Here is a 17,591-nt window from a genome sequence, read left to right on the forward strand (position 1 = left end):
TCTTGGAGTCTGGAAGTTGGGGGTTGAGGGGAGAAGCTCTGTATGTACCACGTCTTCTGTTTCCCTTGAGTCTGGCATCACAAACACACCTTCTTGAAGTCCTTCATCTTGTACTTCCTGTGTGATCTTGAGTAAAGGACTTCCCTTCTCTGAGCCTCAGTTTCCTATCTGCAAAGTGGGACACAGGAATAACAACCCTCATTGCCAGCTCCATGTGAGGAGCCATGAAACTGTTTAAAGAGCCTAGCACCAGACTGCTCACAGTAGATGCTCAAGTAATGATAATTAACATCAGAATTATATGACTTTCAATATAACTATAAAAAGTTTTCTGAGTGTCTTTCTGCTCAGTGCCAGGCAGAGTGTTGGGTACTGGGGAGTACTGAGGTTAGTTAGACCTGGTCCTTTTAAGAGGTCTTGGTCTGGCCAGGAGATGGAGAAACTGGTAGTTAACTCAGATTAATTCAATAATTAATTCACAGCTTTATACTGGAGGCCAGGTGCTTGGGCAGAGAGAGGAAAGGACACCAAGGAGGAAGCCATGTATTCCTTTTGAGAAGGATTCACCAAGGAAAGGGTGTCAGGTCGGCCCTGACGGGGTTGGAATTTCCACCAGCAATAGGATGGCATTCCAGACAGGCGAACAGCACTGGCAGAGACCTGCAGGTCTCAAAGCGGCAGGGTGTGTAACATGTGGCCAGCTATGATGACTCAAGAGTGGGTGGGGCAGAGGAGCCCAGATGAGGCCAGAAAGCCAAGAGGATAAAGAGAGAAGGTGGTCACGGCCTCCAAAAAGCAGAATGGTCTTTGAGAGAAAGAGCTGAGGAGTGAGGCAAAGAGGGAATTTTTCCATGTGGTGCTGGTTTTCTATTTAAATCTCCCCATCCATTTGGCCCAGTCTGGCTTCTCTTTGCCAGGAACAGTCGGTCTCCAGGCTCCAGCTCTGGAGTGAGGCTGGGTCCTTGGGCACTGCAGGCCAGGAGTCTCCAGTCGTCACGCTTGGTGGGCACAGAGAGTCTGCATGGTTCAGAGACCCAGGTCTGAGGTCCGCCCTGCCACCCCCTGCCATGGAACCTGGGGCGCGTGACTCTTCTGTCTGAGCTCCAGCTTTTTCCTGTGCGACACAGAATTTGCACCAGGGGTCCTACCTTGTTCCCTCAAGAAGTGCCCTGTAGCCACGTGATCAACACCACAGCTTGGGAAGGCATCTGAAACAAGACTGGGAGACTCTCTGGGAGCCCAAGGCAGGCAAGGGCTGGGACAAATGCCTGGGGTCAGAGGGCAGAAAGTGGTAATTACCTAAAGTGATTATCCCAGGGCCCGAAGGTAATCACTGTAGACAAGAGGTCTGGATAAGGTAGGCCTTTGAGACTGTGCCTCAGCCTCTTCCCTCTGTGGGCTGAGTTGGGCCTGAAACACAGAAGTAAGGATGAAGAGGAGCTCCACTCAGATCCCCTGAGAACTAGTTGGGGGTCAGGCGGTACGAAGGGGGTTGACATGAATAGGGCACGTGACACACACTTTCAGGGACCTTACCATTTGACCCTCTCAGTAATCCAAGGCAATCGGCATCATTGCTGTTATTGCAGACAGGGACACCATGCTCAGAGAGGTTAAGAAACTTGCCCGAAGCCGCACAGCTAGATTCACAGCCAGATGTGTCTGACTCCATTGCTCCATGCTCTCCACCCTTGGACGACATTGGTTTGTCGTCCTTCTCCATAAGACAACTTTTTAGCCTAACAGTTGGTAAAATATTTCCCTGGTTTCTCCTTTGTGCATTTCACACAATAGGAGCTGACCAGAACTGTGCGATGGGATGTCAGGCTCTTCATGATTGCCCCCTACAAAAAATTTACCAACAATCCCAGTCACTTCCAGGTCCCTGTGAGGACACTGACATGTTCTAAGTGAATGAAGCTCAGATCTTCAGAAAGAAAAGCCAATCTGAGACCTTTCTCATCTGCTACTGATACCCAAGTAAAACATTTATGCAACGAGCTGCGATTTAAATGCCCCCTGGATCACTAGAGATTCACTTCCACATTTGCTGTGAAGCAAGGACCAGTGTTTATTGCATCAGTCAATGACCCTTCTGAAAGCCTTGAGGGAGAAATTTCATTCAGGATTTAGTGCCTGTAAAAAACAGACCAAAGATCAACTGCATTTCCCTCGAGGAGCTGGCAAGCATCTCCCTTGCTAACAAGAAGAGCTGCATAACTGATCAGGTTTCCCTTTTTACGCAGGTTGCCAGGAAGCTCAGGGCCAGATTCCACCCCCGTCCCCAACAACTTTGGCAGTTGCTCCCTCCTCATTCCTCCTTTCCCACTTCTAATCCTACTAACTCAGCTTTGTTTTCTCTGCCTTTTATTAAAGATTCCCCCCCACCTTTAATGGCAAGAAATAAATATTTAAAATAAATCCACATTTGGAAGAGTTGCTGAAGGGAGTTGGATTCCATGGGCCTTGTGTTAAGCCAGGCATGGTTCTCTTTTGGTCTTGTCTTGTCCACTCGCCCAACAGCTGAGGGATTCCTCTCTTGGAAGGGAGGAGGGACTGGCTTATAACCAAGGGATTCCTCGCTCAGCTGCTGATGACTAAGATCAAATGCCCTGGGTCAGATCATCATGGCTATTTTTTGGTTCTGCTGACAAACAGCTTGCCTCTCCTGTCAACTGCCCAGGAAGCACAAACCTCTATCCCCTACCCCCGCCCCCGCCCCCACCAAGCTATCCCTCATTCGTACCTCCTGCTGAGTTTTGGCAGGAAATAGACTCCTCTTTTCTACAGAAGCTACTGCCCCTCATGGGCTGTCTACCACGTGCCCGGCAAGGTGAGATGATTAGGATGCAGGTTGAAGGTGAAAGAGCAGCTTTAGAACCTTGGACAGGGAAGGTCTCAGAGATGTGGCATCTCATGGGAGTCTTGATCAGTGGGAAGGAGTCAGCCCCATGCACGGTTGAGTAGTCGAGTCCCCTCAGCAGAGGACACAGCCTGGGGAAAGGCCCTGAAGCAGAAGCTAGCTAAGCTTGTTGTATGGGGTGGCCCAAGGCTAGTGTAGAGCATAGTGTAGAAGGAGAGACGGGGAAGGAGACGAGCAGAAGAAGGGGTTGGATCTAGGCGACGCTTTTCCATGGTTTGGATTATTTGAACATCAGCAGCAGCCATCGATGCTTTACAGCTGGGGAAACGCAGGGCCTCACTTATGTTTTCACACCATCACCTTGGCTGCCATGTGGCTACTAACACTGACCAAGTGCCAGATGAGTCAGTAGGTATGTTCATAAACCATGTTATTTAACTGTCCCTCCTGCTTATGAGGTTGATGTGGACCTGTCTTTTATCTGGCTACCTAGTGTCTGACATCCCTTCCAGTGACTGGGGAAATTCCCACCCTTCTGAGCCCTGGAGAGACCCAGGGTGTGTCCGCCCCCATGCCCACTAGAGAATCTGAAAACATCAAAAATTCCCTTTCAGGGGATGCATAGGTCATGAAGGTGGGGTCCTTATAAATAAGATTTGCACCCTTAGAAAAGAGACTCGAGAGCTCCCCTGACCTTCCCACCATAGAACACAAACAGAAGACCGCCATTCAAGAAGCAGGAAGCAGATTCTCACTAGACCCAATCTGATCTTGGACTTCCAGCCTCCAGAACTGTGAGGCATAATTTTCTGTGGTTTCTAAGTTGCCAGTGGTATTTTGTTGTAGAAGCTCAAAGGTAAGGTACAGACATATGATGGAGCCTCAGCCAATTAGATGAGATCCCCCACCTTTGGACTGGAATCTAGTGACATGTAGAGACAGGGACCATGGACGGTCCTTTCTGGTGAGAGTCGGGGTGCACTAGAGTCAGTTCTCGAGGGCAGGAGTGCCTGTAGCTGGATATGGAAGGGCTGCAGGGGCTGGTGGTACAAGCTATAGTGCCTCTTGGCAGTATCGGGCAGCGTCTGCACGGGCTCTGTGGCATGGTCTTGGCTGTGACTCTGTCTCTGCGCACCCTGCACTTGGTTCTTCAACTTTTCAGAGGGTCACGAGCTACCTGAACTCCTTTCAATAGGTTCCCTGTTGCTTAAATCAATGTTTTTGTTCAGTTAAGTCATGTCCCACTCTTTGCAACCCCATGGGCTGTAGCTCTGTCCATGGAATTCTACAGGCAAGAATACTGGAGTGGAGAGCCATTCCCTTCTCCAGTGGATCTTCCCTACCTCACGGTCTCTGAGAACCAGGAATCCTGGAAGCAGCTTAACTGGGTGGTTCTGGCCCAGAATTGCTCGTGAGGTTGCAGTCGGGTTGTCAGCTGGGGCTTGCCAGGTTGTCAGCTGGGCTGAAGGCTTGCCTGGGGCTGGCGAGTCCACTTCCAAACTCCCTCACATGTAGGATAAACCATGATGCAAGTTTGGCCGGGAATGAGGAAGATTCCCAGGATATGGGATTTTCAGCTTTAAAAGCAGGTTGGCTCCAGGCAAACCAGGGCAAGTTGATCACCCCATTCCTGTGATTGTTGAAGAGAGAGCTTAGATTCTTGATTTGGGCGTCTCAGTATCACTGCTCCTGATACGGCAGCTGGTCTTCCTTGGAGTGAATGATCAGAGAGAGAGAGGCAGAAGAAAGTCATCATCTTTTATAACCTAACCTCAGAGTGGCATACTATTCCTTCTACTGTATTCTGCCGTCAACTACAAATTGCTGCTTTTCAAGGGCATTTAAAATTCTTAAAGAGCTGGGAATACCAGACCACCTTACCTGTCTCCAAAGAAACCTGTATGCTGGTCAAGAAGCAACAGTTAGAACCTTACCTGGAAGAACTGACTGGTTCAAAATTGGGAAAGGAGTACATCAAGGCTGCATGTTGTCACCCTGTTTATTTAACTTATATGCAGAGTACATCATGTGAAACGCTGGGCTGGATGAATCACAAGCTGGAATCAAGATTGCCAGGAGAAATATCAGCAACCTCAGATATTCAGATGATATCACTCTAATGGCAGAAAGTGACGAGAAACTAAAGAGTCTCTTGATGAGGGTGAAAGAGGAGAGTGAAAAAGCTGGCTGAAAACTCAGCATTCAAAAAATTAAGATCAGTCCCATCACTTCATGGCAAATAGGAGAGGGAAAGTAAAAGCAGTGACAGATTGTGTTTTCTTGGGCTCCAAATTTTGCAGCCACAAAATTAAAAGATGCTTGCTCCTTGGAAGGAAAGGAAGAGACGTCACTTTGCCAACAAAGGTCCGTATAGTCAAAGCTATTGTTTTTCCAGTAGTCATGTACAGATTATTGGACCATAAAGAAAGCTGAGCACCGAAAAACTGATGCCTTCAAATTGTGGTGCTGGAGAAGACTCTTGAGTGACTGAACAACAAGGGCATTTGCCATCTGCCTCTGCAGAGATTGATCCCTGTGCTGCTGCAGCTCTGACCTTCAACATGCCCTGAAGGGAATTCAGGGTGGAGAGTGAGGCAAGTCTGTGCTCCAGGGAAACTGGTGGAAGAGGTCTTTGTTGTTATTCAGTAGCTAATTCCCGTCTGACTCTTTGCCACCCCATAAACTGCAGCAGACCAGGCTTCCCTGTCCTTCACTATCTTCTGGAGCTTGCTCAAACTCATGCCCATTGAGTCGGTGATGCCATCCATCCATCTCATCCTCTGTTGCCCCCTTTCTCCTCCTGCCCTCAATCTTTCCCAGCACCAAGGTCTTTTCCAGTGAAAAGATGTTCTTCGCATCAGGTGGCCAAAGTATTGGAGCTTCAATTTCAACATCAGTCCTTCCAATGGATATTCAGGGTTGATATCCTTAAGGATTGACTGGTTTGATCTCCTTGCTGTCCAATGGACTCTCAAGAGTCGTCTCCAGCACCATAATTTGAAAGCAACAATTCTTCGGCCCTCAGCCTCCAGACACACTTAGACGTATGTTTTATGTGCTTCTCTCATTATTCCTTTGAAATAATTTCCAGAAGTGGACAAAGCATGTGCCAGGCTTCACATCCTGAAAAATTTTGCCAAAGTGCCCTCCAGAAAAGTGGTACCAATGTCAGTTCTCATTGGCTTTGTGAGAGCCTGCTTGATTCTCTAAACCCTTACACTGAGCATCATCCATCTGCTTAATCTTCAGTAATTTGATGTGAGAGATATCTGTCTCATTGTTTCTTTAAATCACATGGTATTAATAGCAGGATGAGCATATTTTCATGTGTTTATTAATCGTGGTGTCTCATTTGTGAATTGCTTGATCACATCCTTTGTCTAAGGTTGGGATCTTGTGTCTTTTTTATTGATTCATAAATGTAATTTACATATTAAGGATAACAAAAGTCTTTGAAATTTTATCACTATTTTCTCAATTCAGAAACATTTGTAAATGTATTTATGATGTTTTTTTCTGTATGGAAATTTAAAGGGTTTGGTTTTCTGCTGTCAGAAAGACTTTCTCCTTCAGGAAATTGTAAAAATATTCTCTTAGATTTTCTTCTAATTTTAACATTAAAAAAAAAAATGTGGCCCATCTGGAATTTATTTTGGTGCAGAGTGTAAGATGGAGATCGAATTTTTTTTTCCTTAGTGAATAAGTAGTTGTCCTAACACCAATTATTGGGTCATTCATCCATTTCTCATTGTTCTACAGTGCCATCTGTATCCCATGTTAAATTTCCGTATCACACACAAGCCTACTTCTTCTCTATTATGTATCATTGATTATTTGCACAGTACCAAACTGTTCACATTGCTATAGCTTTATAGTATATTTTAGTATTAGACAGGACACAGCCTCCACTTTAACTAACTTGATCTAATTCCCAGAGGCAGAGATTTTAACTCCTAGATGATATTTGCCTTCACATTCCAAATTATATGTTTATATTGCTAGCTGTTGAGTAAGTAATCTCAAACGTTGTCTGTCGATTTCCTGACATGGAAGATGAGTCTTCCACTCATTCACACTCCCGATTCGCGGATGCCCGCCCCCCACCCCCCCGCCCCGCACCCTGGGCTCAGTCTGCTAACATCTTCATGGTGACTTGTGTCCCTGCACAGGGTCTTCATTGTAATGAGTGTATCAGTGTTGTGAATTGCTAAGCCAAGAACACACTGTTAGTAAATTGCCTTGATTTTACAGCTTTCTGTTTTTCCTAGAGTTCATAATGGACCCATTTTTTTTTTTTTGCATTTGCTTAGTTTTTTTTAACATCTAAGGGTTTATTCTAACATTGTAGAATGCCTTTCACTACAATTTTCAACACCCTCAAACCTTTTAGATTACCTATCAGAGCCTTTTGTTTTTCCTACACTTTTTTTCTTACATGACGGATCAGAAATCTTTCTGAAGAGTCAGATAGTGAATACTATAGGCTTTATGCGCTGCCTGGAGTCTCTGCCACATATTCTTGGTTTTTACTACATTATTTATTTGTTTTTACAACTCTTTGTTCAGGATGTTTTGAGATTCATTTATGTTGCTTGAGCCAGCAGTTTGTCCATTTTTGGTATTGAGTAGCATTTCACTCCATTGATATACCACAGGTTTTTGGGGGTTTTTTTTTTGTGTGTGTGTACTTTCTGGGAGATTTCCATGACCTTGTCTTTCAATACTTAACCTTTTTCTTAAAAAATTTCAGCCTGGGGACTTCCCTGGCAGCCCAGTGGTTAAGACTCCCTGCTTCCACTGCAGGGGGCATGGGTTAGATCCCTGATCTGGGAACTAAGATCCTGCATGCTGTGTGGGGTGAGGCCAGTATATATATATATATGTGTGTGTGTATATATATGTGTGTGTGTGTGTGTGTGTGTGTATTCATCTTTCATAGTCTGAATTTCCATCAAGAAACAAGATTTCTTGTTCTTTGTTTCTTATAGCTTCTTTTCTTTTTAATGGAGGCAATGTGTTTTTTTTTAGAAATATCCTCTTCCCCCTCCTATTCTGTGAATTAGCTGCTTTCTTCAACTTCTTTCTCTCCTATTTATTGTATTCTCTTTCACAGTAGGATTGTCTTCAAATGTCCAATGATCCTTGGCTGTCTTTCATATTTAAGAGTGAAGCTCCGAGTGTCCTCTGGGAGGTGTCGGGAGGGTGGGATTTGTGCACAGGGCTTACTGGTAGCTGAAGTTGGCTGATGCCCCTGGTGGCACAAGTCTTCTCTGCATTTATAAAGAATGTTCCTCCACCCTGCTACCAGGGGACTTATGTGCAGGGGACATGGGTGGGAGTTGGAGGCAGTAAGTCCAGTCCTGGGCTGACTTCAAAGTGATGCCAGAGCAGAGGGACCTCTCTGTAGTTTGGGACCTGAATGAGGAGGAAGCTGGAGGTCTCTGATGTCTCCTTACTCATCTGTTTTCAATTCAGCACCTTTCCACCTTCCTCAGTGCCTGCTGAAACCAAGTTAGATTTTCTGTGTCCATTTCTTTAGAAAAGGAATCTCTAGCAGTCTTCAGAAACAGGAAAAGAATAGCCTCTTGGCTGCCATGGGTGTGCTTGGGACCGGTGATCTTGCGGTCTCACTGCATCTTGCATAAGGTTTTGAAAAAATTTCCCTTTGTTTTCAGCCACAGGCTTCACCATGACTTTCTTAGGGACCTGTTCCTTTCTATTCCCGAGCCGTTCAGTGGTGGTGAACAAAGTGGCTTCCTGCTTTCCCGTGGCCTCCACCGGACACTCAGATTTGGTTCTTGCTCCTCTGGTTCTGTGTCTCTTCCTCCAGCTGCCTCCCATCTGCTCACCTAGAGATCTTAGGTTTCCGATGCATCCTCTTCTCATGCAAGGTGGATTTAGTGTTGCTTTTTTTTTTCTTTCTACTTTTGGTTTGGGCTGATCTTCAAGATGAGAGGAGGTGGAAACTCTCTGCACTTCACCTTAATTGGTAGGCACTCATTAATTGTAAATAGAAAATTTGTCATCATCCAGGTATCATTTCAAGTAAACTTTAAAGTTGAAAGTTTCTCCTTCTTTCCACCCCCTCAAAAATATCTCATTGGGATTTTTTATTTTTAGAACATAGGTTTTATTTTTTGAAAACAGTTTTAGATTTACAAAAAAATCAGAGCGTTTCCATATATTCCTCAGTCAGTTTCTCCTGTTGGCACCTTCCATCAGTGTGGCACACTGGTTGCAATTCCTGAACCAACGTCGATACATCATTATTAACTGAAGTTCATAGTTTGTTGAGATGCCATTACTTTTTGCCTAGAGCCATTCTTCTGTTCCAGGATCCCACCCAGGAGACTACATCTCCCTGGGCTGCTCCTGAGTGTGACAGTTGCTCTGGCTTTCCTTCTCTTTGATGGCCTCAGTTTCGAGGAGCATTGGTCAGGCATTCTGTAGAATGCCTCTCTACCATCGTTTATCTGATGCCTTTCCCAAGTTTAGAGCGGGATGATGGGTTTAGGGGAGGAAGCCATCAGGATTTTGGTGAAATGCCATTCAACTGATAGAATAATTGGAGGAGAATTGACATTTCTACAATATAGAGTTTTCCTTCAGGGATGTGGCCCATTTCTCCTTTGTATTCAAATCTTCTTTTACAATCTTCAGGCAGGCTTTATAATTTGCTTCTTATAAACCTAACATACTGCTTGCTTATTCCCAGATATTTTATAGCATTTGCTGCTCTTGTGGGTAAGATCTCCACAATTGCTTTTACTTCCTAATTTGTCCTTGCTGTTACATTGGAAAGCCACTGACTTGTATAAATGTATATTCTGACTAGCCATCACATAATATTTATAACAGTTTTGAGTTGATGCTCTTGAATTTTTTGATAAACAAGATCTCATGCAAATAATTATTTTGACTCATTCTTATAAACATTTGTGAATTTTAGGCAACCCACTCCAGTGTTCTTGCCTGGAGAATCCCCGGGACGGGGGAGCCTGGTGGGCTGCCGTCTGTAGGGTCGCACAGAGTGGGACACTACTGAAGCGACTCAGCAGCAGCAGCAGCAGTCAATTTTCTTATATTATCACATTAGCTTCAAACAATGATGATTAGGATGGAGACAGTGTTTTGTTACTGATGCCAGGTTTTCACCTGCTTTTATGTTTTCTATGAGTGCCGTGTGCTAAGTTGCTTCAGTGGTGTCAGACTCTTTGCGACCCTATAGACTGTAGCCCTCCAGGCTCCTCTGTCCGTGGGATCCTCCAGGCAAGAATACTGGAGTGGGTTTCCATTTCCTCCTCCAGGGGATCTTTCCGACCCAGGGGTCGAACCCAAGTCTTCTGTGTCTCCTGTATTGGCAGGCGGGTTCTTTACTACTAGCGCCATCTGGGAAGCCTACAGGTTTCTGATAATCTCTTTCTTATCCTTTGGGAATGTCCTCCTATTCCTATTTTAGTAGGGGTTTATATGAGGAATGAAAATTGAAGTGTATCAATGCCTTTTTTTTTGGTATGTCAGAATTGGTACCTGTTTTTTTCTACATCACCCTCTTATGTAATCATACAGCCATAATTACATTAATAGCTGCTGTGTTTCCCTTCGTGGTGTCAGTGTGCTTCCTAGCTCAAGCTTCCTGGAGGGAGCTCTGCCAGCCTTTGTGCCATACAGTTGGGGCACAGCTCACCTAAGTCTCCTTATACCCCTGGCCACATATAGACATCAAACGACGACTTGCCTACACAATTGTTGAGGGAGCTCACGTCAGCTACTGATGGTGATCATTCCAGTCTTTTGTTTTAAACAGGAACGGATAGTGAAAACTCCTTTGATGTGTGAAGAGAATCCATAGTCTAAACTGAATAGTCAGACCAAATGGCCCATGCTGAAGAAGAGTTAATACAGGGAACAGAAGAAAACTTTAAACAATCTGCTCCTATGTTCTTTAAGATTCATGAGCATATTGCATTGATAAATAATCTCCAGCTGTTACAAAAAAGAAGCAAATGGAAACAAAAAGTTATTGAGGTTAACACAAACCTGATTCCAAAACTAAGAAAACCCACTCATACCAAAGTCAATAACATGAGCAATTTGTAAAAATGTTATTGAAATATAGTTGATTTACAATGTTGTGTTAATTTCTGCCGTACAGAAAAGTAATTCAGATATATACATATTCTTCCTCGTATTCTTTTCCAAATGCTTTATCACAGAATGTTGATATAATCCATGGTCCCCTTTTCTATACAGTAGGACCTTGTTGTTTATCCATCCTATATATATAATAGTTTGCATCTGCTAACCCCAGACTCCCAGTCCTTCCCTCTGCCACCCATGCCCCGTTGGCAAACACAAGTCTGTTCAATACGAGCAATTTGAATGCAACAACAGCGAAAGTGAAGTCGCTCAGTTGCGTGCAACTCTGTGACTCCATGGACTGTAGCCTACCAGGTTCCCACGTCCATGGGATTTTCCAGGCAAGAATACTGGCATGGGTTGCCATTTTCTTTTTCAGGAGATCCTCCCGACCCAGGGATTGAATCTGGGTCTCCTACATTGTAGGCAGATGCTTTAGTGTCTGAGACACCAGGGAAGAATGCAATAATATATCAAAGGAATTACTTGACATATTTTACTCTAGGAATTCAAAGATGATTTGAGAAATATCAAAGCCAATAATGTATTGAATGTTTGCAAAGTATTGCAGATATAGGATTCCCATCTTAGTTTTGGTGGTTGTGGGAGTGTTCAGGTGGCAAATACCCATTTGACTTAACATGCTACCTGCATCAAATGAGACCTTAGAATTGGGGTGTGTGCTGAGACCAGTTTCTTTGTGTGGAGCACCTGAGAAGTTGCCAGTTCTTAGATGGCTCCTCATTAATTATACTCCTAGCCTCAGCTATGTGCTCTTTGAGAATGTGTATGTAGTTAGTACTATAGTTAGTGCTGCCAGTACCAGTAGCAGAAGGAAAGGAGTTATCAAAGGAGGAGATTTCACTGCTGTGTTCAGCTCCATTGGCCAGCCTCAAAAACCCAACTAAAACTAGTTTGAGGAAAAGAAAAACATGTTGGCTAGTGTAACTAAAAAAAAAAAAAAAATCTAGTGTGGGCTTCAGGCAAGGCAGGATCCAGGTGTTCAAACAATGTCACCAGGAATATATCTTTATCCATTTCCTTTCCCATGAAAAAAAAAGTTGTGGACAGAAAGTTATGAGGACTACATAGAATAAGATATCCTGAGAACAAAAAGGGTAGAGCATTCAGAAAGAGAAAGTAACCAATAGAGTTAAATGCAAAAAAGACATGCAGTAAGATAGAACTTAAGGAGATCCTCAGATTTCATGATAGGAGGTCACTGTCCTTGGCAAGAGAAATTTCAATGGTATGCCAGGGAAGACAGCAGATAAGAATGAGCTGAGAAAATTGAATGTGAGAAATTAGAAGAAAAAAAAAAGACATGTAGATTAATCTTTTGAGCTATTTAGATAAAATGCAGTGGAGAGAAAGGGCAGGGTTAAAGGTTTTGTTTTTGGTTTAAGGATGGGAGAAATCTGGGCATGTTTCCAGCCCATGGGACTGGAGCCAGTGAAGAAGGCAAGGTCAAAGGTACAGCAGAGAGATGATACTACAGAGAGAAATTTACCTTTAATTTGGGGGTGGTTTGGAGGAGCGGGTAGCCCATCCCTAGACAGGCTATTACTCCTCTCTCCCCAGTAAGATGGCTGAGCCTTTGGTGTGTCTAACTCCTGCTCAGCCTTTGCTGCCTCCTGGATGACTTCAGGAACTGGAGCTGTGTGTCCATCAGGGGATTTCCAAAGCATTCACTGCTGTGTTTAGGAGCTTCTCCACAGTTAGCTGGGTGACCTTGGTAAGTTGAACAAGCTTGGTAAGTTGTTCTCTTTCTGGGTTTCCTGTAAGAGATTGACCTCAATGTACTTAGAAGTTCTTCCCACTAGAGCACCACTATGAAGCCAGATTTTGAATAGCCCAGGGGCAGATTGTGAGAAGGTCATGGAGCAAAATGGAAATAAAAATAGGAAATGACTGCAGCTTCTTAAACCATCATTCTACTTTTTAGAAGCATATCTTTCCAGTCTACAAAGTTCTAGGGAAGTAGTTAAATAATTCTCAAGGTCATTTTCATTTTTAAAGTATTATTTTAAAAATAACTTTTAGAATTTTCTTTGAGTAATGAGAACCCATTCTCCTGTCCCTCTCCCATGATTGGTTTAGGCATGGACGTGTGATACAGTTTGGCCAGAGAGATACAGCAGGGACGACTTTGAGGAAATGTTTCTCTTGTTCTAAGAGATCCACAGGAGGTGATGGTCCTCTTTCCACCTAGACTTGGCTCTGTGAGGGGGAAATTCTGGAAGCTACCGTAACCATTTGCCAAGCAAGAAGGGACTAGGCTGAGAATAAAAACCAACACCCAGGAAGAAACTCAGGTCCTGGAAACATTATTGAACAACTTAACGAGCCAACCCTTATTTTTGGACTCCTGTAAGGTGAGGTAATAAATTGCCCTTATTGTTGGAACAAGTTTTAGGCGGGGGTTTTCTCTTTGCAGCTGAAAAGCGTTCTAACTGTCGTAAATAGCATCATGTTGTATGTATTATTTTGCGCATGCTCTTCTCATTGAGCAATATGCCATGAACATTTTCACAAGTCAGTAATTTTTTGCCCCTAATAGGACTTTTAATAGCTGCATTGTATTGTGAGATATTTAGGTGTTAATAATTCTTTTTTATCATGGTAAATGATGGTGTAATGATTTTGATGGCACCTTTTGATGACATCGTTGGGTATTTACTTGGTTTAGGGATAATTTTCTCAGGGAAGAATTCATGAATAAATATTAATAGTATATGTAATATTAAGATTTTCCTTAAATTTCCTTCCAAAACTTTGCATTGATTTTTAATTATACCAACAGAGTATGAATATGCTCATTTCCCCCCCTCCCATTATAACTGACTTTCCTTAGTAGTGTGCTATCTTTTAATTTTTCTATCTTTTAAATTTTCACCGATGTATAACATACACATAGAAAATTGCATAAATCCAATTTTTGCTCACAAATTGTACCCTCCATATAACCAACACCCGAGTCAAGAAATAGGACATTTCTAGCCCCAGAGAGACAACCACGCTCAGCTTCTATCACAAGTAAGTTTTGCCAGTTTGAACTGCAGGCAACTAGAACTTTGGAGTATGTGGATTCTGATGTCTACTCCTTGTGATTATCATTACATCGGAGATTCACCCATGCTGTTGAAAACACAGACGTTTGCCCCTCTGATTGGTGTGCAATGTTCACGTGTATGGATACACCAGTGATCCATTTCACTGCTGATGGGCATTTAACTTTTGTCCAGTTCTTGGCTATTTTGAACAAAGCTGCTGTAAATGTTTTTGTGCCTTTTTTGATGGACGCAAACTAATACCTCTTGCATAGTTACCTAGGATTCAACGTGCTTGATGATAGGGTAAGTATATGTTTAACTTTGTGCAAAATTTTCAGAGTTCTCTAAACTAATCATATCAATTTACTTTCCCCAAACCAATGTATAAGAGAGTCCCAAATGTTCCACATAACTGACGACATTTAGTATTGTCGAGCTTTGTTTTTACTCATTTTAGATGTGTAGTCGTGTCTCCTTGTGGCTTTATATTGGTTTTTTCCTGATGAATAATGACATTGAGGACCGTCTAGTGTGTTTCCTGGCCATTTGGAGAGCCTGTCTTGTAAAATGCTTAAGTTCTGTGTCCAGTGTTTAACTGATTTTGGCGGGGGGCGGGGGGCGGTGTTTTATTTACTTTTCAGATAAATTTCTGTTGTGAATATCTTCTTCCATATGTGGCAACTTGCTTTTTCACTCTCCTGGTGTCTTTTAATGAACAGAGTTCTCCGTTTCAATGAAGTCTATTTTATGGTTCATGTGTTACATTCTCGTTAGGAATTTGCCCATCCCAAGGTCATAAAGATATTCTTCCATGTTTTCATCTAAAAGCCTTGCTGTTTTGTCTTTCGCACTTAGATCCATGATCTGTTTCAAATTAATTTTGTACAATATGAGGTATACATCAAGGCTCATTTTTACCCATATGGAGAGCCAAATGGTTTAGGAACGTTAGAACATTTATTCTAAAGGCAGACTTTATCCCCTGAAATGCAGTGGCCCATTGTCAAAAATCAATTGACCATATAAATGTGGGTCTGTTGCTGACTCTGTCCTACTTAATTCTTCTATTTGCTTATCCTTGTGCCAAATCACACAGATTTCTTAATCACTGTAGCTTTATATTTAAGTTGTAATATCTAGTTGTATGAATCCCCCAATTTTGTTCTTCTTCAAGACCATGTTGGCTGTTCTGGTTTCTCTGCATTCCCCTGTGTATTTTAGAATCAGATTTTCAACGTCTTTCTGGGAGTTTGATTGAAATGGCCCTCAATCTCAGTTAGGAGAGATACTGGTATTAAGAGAGAAATGGTATTGAGTCTTCCAATCAATAAATATGGAGTGTCTATCCATTTTTATATCTTATTTAATTTCTCTCAACAATGATTTATAGTTTTCAGTGTATATATCTTGACATTTTCATTGTTTCTATTTTTAAAGTATTTGATTTTTAAAATCCACTTGTTCATGGTGGTTTTATGCCTTTTAAATAAATTAAGAGAATAAAATATGTTTTTTCTTCAATAAATACTTACATGTTTACCATCTGAGGAATCCATTCCTTCCTGTAAACATATTTCCTTTAAGGATAATATCCCTTTAGCCTGAAGAACTTCCTTTGGTATTTCTAGTAGAGCAAGCAGCTCTGCTGACAATGAGTTCTCCCAGTTTTTATTTATTTGAACTATCTATTTCCCATGTTTAAAGGATATATTTTTTCCTGGATATACAACTCTGGATTCATTATTTTTCAATCTCTAATGAAATAATTTTTAAAACACTTTGTTCAGAGTATTTAATTATTACCTGAAGGAATGTTTAATTCAATGAAAGCCATTTCACCATTACTGGATATAGAACCAAATCACACTGTTTTATTGGCTGAGTTTTTGTAAGACATTTTAATACCTGGCAGTCATGCTTCCCCTTTGCAGAATATTTTCTTGAGCGCTGATGAGTTATTCTTCCAGGTAAACTTTAGACTTACTTTGTTGTACTTAAAAAAAAAGGCCCAGTAGGATGTTTACTGGAATTTCATTACATTTGTAGATTTATATGGGGCTTCCCTCGTAGCTCAGTTGGTAAAGAATCTGCCTGCAGTGCAGGAGACCTAGGTTTGATCTCTGGGTTGGGAAGATCCCCTGGAGAAGGCAATGGCCACCCACTCCAGTACCCTTGCCTGGAAAATCCCATGGATAGAGGAGCCTGATGGGCTGCAGTCCATGGGGTCGCAAAGAGCCAGGGACGACTAAGCAACTAACACTTACTTACTATGGGTTATTATTGATATCTCGATAATATTGATACTTTCTGCCTATAATAATATGTGCTTTCATTGGTTCAGGTCCTGTTTTCTGTTGCTCACTACAAAACTACATTTTGTAATTTTCTTCATCTAGATTCTACTCACATTTTGTAAAGTTCATCGCAAAGTACTTACGTATTCGGCAAAGAAAAGAAACATTTTTATAAGAATTGGAGGATAATTTGTCTCCTTTTTAAACCCCAAGCATTAAAAGTTGGATTTACCATATTGACTTACTCATGGCTGTATCAGTTGGGATCCAGCCATGAAACAGAAACCACACTCGTTTATGACAGAATGAGAAATACAGAGAGAATTGGTTAAACAGGTCCTGGAGGACAGAGCAGAAACTCTGAGGAAACACAGAGATGGTCCCTGGGGAAACATCTACCCGCCTCAGGGTAGATGGGGAAGGGAAGGGATCTTTTTGGAGGAGGTGAGCCCAGGGCTGGGATTCAGATCTCTTTGGAGGGATTGCTGCACGGCCAGGGCTGGCATCTCTGGAGCTCAAAGAGGGTGCTCTGCATGGCTGTCACTGAGACTTCTGAGCTGAGGGTGCTGGCTGGCTGCTGACGGCATCCCACATAGCTGGGTCGCTGATCCCTAAGGAAATGGGCTTCTTCCTCCTTAGTTTTTCCCTTGGGAGCAAAGATTTCCAAATCAGCAGAGTTCAAAGTCATGGGGACAAGAAGCAGAAATTCTGCAAGTGATTATTAGGTACAGTGGTGGGAAAGCGACTTCCGCTCAGTGTTTCCTGGCCCAGTTACTGTGGACCGGGGTGGGGAAACGCCTCACATTGATTGCTGAATGGAAGCACATTCTGCCTGCTGTTAAGGCAGAACCTCAGCCTTTCAGGATGTTCTCTCTCAAGTAGCATTACCCGAGTCTTTTGAAGGTCCTTCCATTTACCAGTTAGGCTCCCGGTTTCCAGACGATGGAGTACATGGTGAGGGGCCAAAGCCCACTGCCACTCTTTCGCTATGAAATGAGTGTCTTGGTCAGAAGAAATGTAGGGTGGAAAATCATGATGGTAAATAAGGCATTCCATCTGTGTAGAGATGGCAGAAATATTACAGGCAAAGAGGCAAGTAAATATCCAGAATATTGATTTAACACAAAATGGAGAGACAAATCATCTATTGGATCATAGAAAAAGCAAGAGGATTCCAGAAAAACATCTCCTTCTGCTTCATTGACTTTGCTAAAGTCTTGGATTGTGTGAATGACAACAAAC

Source organism: Bos mutus, chromosome 15, assembly GCF_027580195.1.
Source record: "Bos mutus isolate GX-2022 chromosome 15, NWIPB_WYAK_1.1, whole genome shotgun sequence".
Lineage (NCBI taxonomy): Eukaryota > Metazoa > Chordata > Mammalia > Artiodactyla > Bovidae > Bos > Bos mutus.